Source organism: Lissotriton vulgaris, chromosome 4_1 (assembly GCF_964263255.1).
Source record: "Lissotriton vulgaris chromosome 4_1, aLisVul1.2, whole genome shotgun sequence".
NCBI lineage: Eukaryota > Metazoa > Chordata > Amphibia > Caudata > Salamandridae > Lissotriton > Lissotriton vulgaris.
Window position 1 is genome coordinate 1,113,621,263 of NC_141691.1, and position 6,139 is coordinate 1,113,627,401.

Here is a 6,139-nt window from a genome sequence, read left to right on the forward strand (position 1 = left end):
TTTGCAACCAATTAAGCATAACAGATCTACTGCCTTGCTTCTCTTTGGTGCCAATTTTTTTGTGGCAGGCCTTAAAAAATTAATGTATTAGTTGAGGCTCAGATTTTGCATCGAGATTGCGCCACTTTTTTGGCACAACCCTAACACCAAATCTCATTTGTTAAATCTCATAATGCGCTTAAATGTACTCATGATATACCTGATTTTCATATGTGTGAGGTTTTAATATCTGATGTCATTTCTTGTGATGTCACTTCCTGTGATGTCACATGCAATGTCACGCATCATGACATAATGCGCTGTAATGGTCATGATTTCACTTGCCTACTTCCTTATCTTGTTAGTTCCCCCCTTCTTGTTTTAGGACTTGTGGCCTGTGCAGGAGCTTGCATTAAATTCACAGGGCATGCCCAGGACCGACTCAGTGAACTGTGTTAGTGCAAACCGAGTTGTTCGAGAGGTCAGCTGAATTTAGCTGCTTTGCGGACCTCTGGTACACTGCTTGCCCCTTGATCCGGACAGAGAACACAGCCCTTTTGATGCCGACGTTCTGTGCCAGTGACTCTCCTTAACACTTACAAGTTTGATTGACAGTCTTGTTCACATTATCAGAAATGTCAGGCCTGCAACTGTGCAGAGAAAGCAAACTGCAGCTAAGAGCCTTATGGAGGAGCAACCCTTTCTTTCCTCCGCTAGGTCACTCCTCTAATAGTAAGAGATTCGGGCACAGCAGTTAAGTCATCACCTAGAAAGAAAGCCTTTATACACAGCAGAAGCTTCGCAGAAACACTGCACATATTGTAGAAAAGCAGGTGGAAGCTTGAATAGGCAGCGAGGAAGGGGTCAGAAAAATTTGTTTGAACTTTGTTGGTCACGTGGTTACAAGTGACATAAAGGTCGTTCCACACTGCCTATATGTCACACTTTCTTCCTGTAAGTGGTTACTTTCTTAACCTGTGCCAGCCAGCCTCCCTATCGTCAAAGTGAAACGATTGGTTTCTACACAAAACTGTTACTTGGAGCATTTTTATTGCTGTTAATGATCATATGCTTTCAGGGAAGTTGTAACTCATGTTGCGGACACCCAGCCAATACCACGTGTTTCAGATGGTTTCAGTCGTGTTGGCTGCATGTCTGCAAAATGAGCTACAACTTCCCAATGCTTTGGATCAGTTTTAAGTTCTTAGAGGTTTGTTACTCAAATAGGTGTAATTTCTAATAGTTATGTGTTTCCCTCGTCTTAATTGCTTGATTTTGCTTGCTAAAAAGTGTCACACATAGTCATTGGATGCCACTCATAATTACACTGAAATTAAGAAAATGTCACACTTAAGTAATCTGAAACCTAGGCAGCCCTAAATATGTTGGAATATGAAAACGTGTTTCAGGACATGTGATCCCATCCAGTTCTAAGGATTGGATTTTGATGGTTCGGAAGATGAAAATGAGTCCAAGGAGGGTGCTACTCAAGTTATAGTAAGTGGAGTGGTGTGCTGTAATGTGAATAAACATATTCTGCTTTTTTTGCTGCCTTATATTGCTCGAACTTGGCCCAAATGCTTCAGAGCCTTTTATTTGAGCACCATGTTAAGCACACAGGGGCAGATTTTTTTAAAGGTAAGGGGAGATCGAGGGCCTTATTTGGATATGGGCGGGACTACCAAGTACTCCATCAAGCTGACACAATTCCCGGCCCTATTTAGATGTATGCTGGCTGACTCTCCTTCCGCGTCGACAGAGTGTTTACCATTGCTTATGTGGTTTACCGCTGCCGATGCGGCGGACTCCTCTGCTGGCGAATAGTACTCAGTAACCATCAGGGTGGCGGTGTTGCGCCAAGCCTATTTAGATGTCACAGTTGTGCTGGTGGTGTCCCAGCAGTGGTTTGCCGACTGAGTGATTCTGTTGTGGGATGCAATGAACATTGGACCAGTCCTATGGCTGTAGGATGGATGCTAGCATCACACACCTGATGTGATTTGCTTAATTGCTCCCACCTGCATACCACAACTAGAAAACACACTTCACTTCAGACCACAATCTTTTACCATTTCAACACAACAGAACTTTGTACCAGAGCACTTTATCACTCAATCCAATTTTTTCCCCCTGTTTTTTGCTCCCTGTTTCTTGTTCATTGACCCCTTTTTAGGTCTCGGCTCTAGACGGCAAGCATGTGCTTTCTCAAACCGAGACATACTATATCTGCTTCTGAGCATACAGCCCGCCTAGAGGCTTCCCATTTTCTGGAAGCCTTGTTGTCTTTATTTTTCCTTCTGCAAGTGATCCACCCAACTACTCCTGGACCTACACGGCAGCCAATTTAGGAAATTGTTTCTGCACTACTTTGTTATTGTTTTTAACAGAGTTTTTCAGGAGCCTCCCAGTGCTTTTTACGATTGCTCTGCTTTTCCACTCGAGGTGCTTTTTCGCAGTATAGAGTATATTTTGATATTCTTGTGCGTTCTGCTAGAATGAATCATTTCTAGGATTACGATCTAAAGTGAGTTCTGAAACTATATTGCTACCCCATATGGTTTGGTAGATGCTGATACATATATGACCATTCTGTATTAGCAGGACTTAAACCAGTGGTGGGTCATGCCTCTGTTCTCACACTATCAGCCACCTACCTCTCACCACTGTACCTCACTCCAGACTTCGATCCCCCTGTACTCCGCTCCCTTCAGTTGTGGCTTGTCATCTGGCCCTTCGTTTGCCTCCCCAGCCTTGACCAGTGTTTTAAATGAGCATGTACTATCCAGTATTTAGTACATGCACAGGTACGCTGAATAGTAAGCACCACCTTTTCCATATTTCCAATTATATTGCTTGCATTGACTTGATGCATAGCGCCCTCTGTATGCACGACTGGGCTGATTTTTTTTTTCTTCTGTTACCCCTGGTCTACTCAGACACATTCGCGATTTTCCTCTAATATTTGCCCCATGATGTTGGCTCAAGGAGGAATCGCCAACTTAGACGAGCGTTGTGTCCACTGCCAGGGATCACTGCTTATGTGTCAGAACTCACAGGAGGTTTCCTCCTTGTAACGCCGTTCTGGCTACCATCTCCCCTCCACAAGATTACCAAAAGTCAGTTAATCCTTTAAGGTGGAGTGCATGTTGGCATTGTTGGAACCCCAAGACGGCTGCCAATATGCACATACTGCGACGGCACTTCGCTTAGAACTTACCTGTGACAGAACATTGAAGCCTAACAGGAAGAGTTCTGAGTAGGGCATTGGGATCTTGCATCATCCTGCTCCTTTGTAGTTACAAGTACTTGTCCTGACATAATGCTTCAATGCTACGCTACTTTCTCAGCCCCCTGGTTAAGCCGCTTGTGCCAAAGCTGTGGGATGCTAGATCTTTCAAGTTCCTCTCACTTATTCCCTTCTCATTTTAATTGGAAATAAATAAAACATTTTAGATCATTAAAGTTGCCTTATCCCCAATTTTCAATCCACCCCTGCTCTAGAATAAGTTTCAGAAATATATTTTACCTGTATCAAGCATAGACCTAGGGACACATAAATTAAGTATAACAGTATGTTAGTGTACACACATTAAAGCACAATATGCGAGCCAACAACTACAGAAATGGTCTTTTGAAGAGTTTGGAAAACGTTCAGTCTTTAATTTTCAAGCAAACCAGCCGTAAGTGTTTCGTCGCATGTGGAACAATCTTTCAGCGACTTCCTCAGGGCTGTATAAGAAGATTATTAAACAATGGGTTGTCGCTCAGCCAGTTATAATTCCGACCCGGCCGGGCCCGAGCCAAAATAGTCTGCTTCGGTGGTTAAAAAGAATCAGAAGTGTGGTATGAAATAGTGTGCAGCATGTTTGCGCCACGGATTCTAAATGAGAGCCCGGCCAGGTCGGAATTATCACCGGCTCAGCGACGCCCCATTGATGAATAATCTTCTGATACAGCTCTGAGGAAGTCGCAGAAAGATTGTTCCACATGCGACGAAACACGTGTCGGCTGGTTTGCTTAAAAATTAAAGACTGAACATTTTCCAAACTCTTCAAAAGACCATTTCTGTAGTTGTTGGCTCGCATATTGTGCTTTAATGTGTGTACACCAACATACTGTTATATTTAATTTATGTGTGCCTAGGTCTATGCTCGATTTTGTATTGTGAGGGTTGTTCCCACACTCAATTGGGGGGTTATAGGGCTTATCCCCTCACCTAGTTGCACCATAGCGATATCTTTTCTTTTCAAACTACTGCGTCTATTTAAGCAGAGCACCTAGAAATTTCCCTGGTCACTTAAAAACCCTTCTCTAGAGTGTATCATATTTTACATGTATATTTCCCTTTAGAAAGTGGAAAAAAGGTCAATCAGATGTTACTTGTCATATGTACAGAAATATTTGCTTTTTGTTGTACCCTTTGTCTCTGTTTTAAAAATGTTGATGGATGCCGCACATGGGCAGAGATATTCAGCCATGTAAACGGTTGGTTAGTATGTTTTTCTAACGTTGACACATGAGATAACGTAGCTAGCATCTGCCTACTAGTTGGTATGTTGGGTGCAGTAAGTTCTTCTTTTAAAGACGGGATTCGATCCAGTTAGGGACAACCGGAGGAGGGAGGAATTAAATTAAATATGCAATCTCGACCCCCGTTGACCATAGATAATGCTTTTTCATGCCAGATAATTTTCTTTGACTCTACCGCATAATTTGGTCCTCAGTTGCCGCATAATTCCGGTGGCCCTGCACATAGGTTTAAAAGAAAAAGCAGACTTTGCGATTTAACAAAGCACGCAAACTCCTTTCACCACCCAGCACACAGAGCTGCCTATGCTGCAGAACAACCACAGCGCAACCTACAAGATTGATACTCAAGGTGCTTTTCCACAGTACAGAGTATATTTTGATGTCCTTGTGCGTTCTGCTGGGATGGTAGCCAACAGGAAGTCGGGGCCGAAATGTGGGCTTGGATGTTAACCCCAGCTAGGGCTGTTCAAAGCTGTAATGGCAGTAGCAGCTGGTGAGGATGCAACAAAAAATAAGCTATTCACAAAACTCAAATTAAATCAAACAAGTGTTTATGCAAAGAATCACAGGTTTTTTGCATTCAAATGTTAACATTATGACACATGTAAAAGTTTATTTTTTAACGTACAAATTGACGTGCGTTGCACCCTCATTTCTAAGTTCATTCAAATTTTACGGTTATTTAAAGCAACCAACAACTCACCCTCCTTTGTTAAGTACGCAGTACCAGATTGCAAATTGGTTCTATGATGCAAAATACAGTCAAACATGCCAATACACCAGATTCGGCAATAGAATCCCGATTTGTGTATGCCATAAATGGCTTTAATAATTGCTGACTCCCACCTACAATTTGCATTGCTTCAAGTATAAATCAATGGGGAAACTACATTTCCTCATGTTTTTTCAAAATCTCCCGCTTTGAAAATGTTGCTATGTATGGACAATCACTTAAGGTGAATACGAGTGGCAGCCCCAGGGGTTGAATGTTAATGCATGTCATGGTTCTCAAGCTCCCTCTGTTAAAGGCTCCCTATGTTAACAGGTACAGCAGCATGTCTATTCCTTTCTTGGCAGTCTAGTATAACTTTGATATCTGCTTTGCTAATATAGCGTCACTTCCTGACTGCATATGCTCATCATGCTTTGGATTAATATTGCCTGTGTATTCATAATGCCACAATAATTGCCCGTATTTTAACCACCAGGAACGATTAGCATAATGACGTTATAATGCCCGTGTTTGAACTGCAATATACTAACTATCCAGAAGATTTTGTATTGTTTCATATAGTTTGGATGTGAACTAGTTTGTCAGTGACTGTCCTGGGGAGGGGGAGTTAGGGGTTATAGTTTAATAAAGGGCTTGTTGGGGTCAGTCATGCCGCTATGGTAGAACATGTTGAGGAACAGTTCATAGAGCAGCGATGGGTACCACCAATGACTTGAAATGTATATAATGGAATGTACAGGGAATGCAGTCGATGTGGAAACGTCAAAAAATCCTTGCATATCTGGTCCACAGGGGGGTTCAGATAGCACTGATTCAGGGTTGAAGCCTTACAGCACCGCTGGTGTGGGAAAGTGTTTTATACTACCTTTTCAGCATTTGCTAGGGGGGTCCTGATTT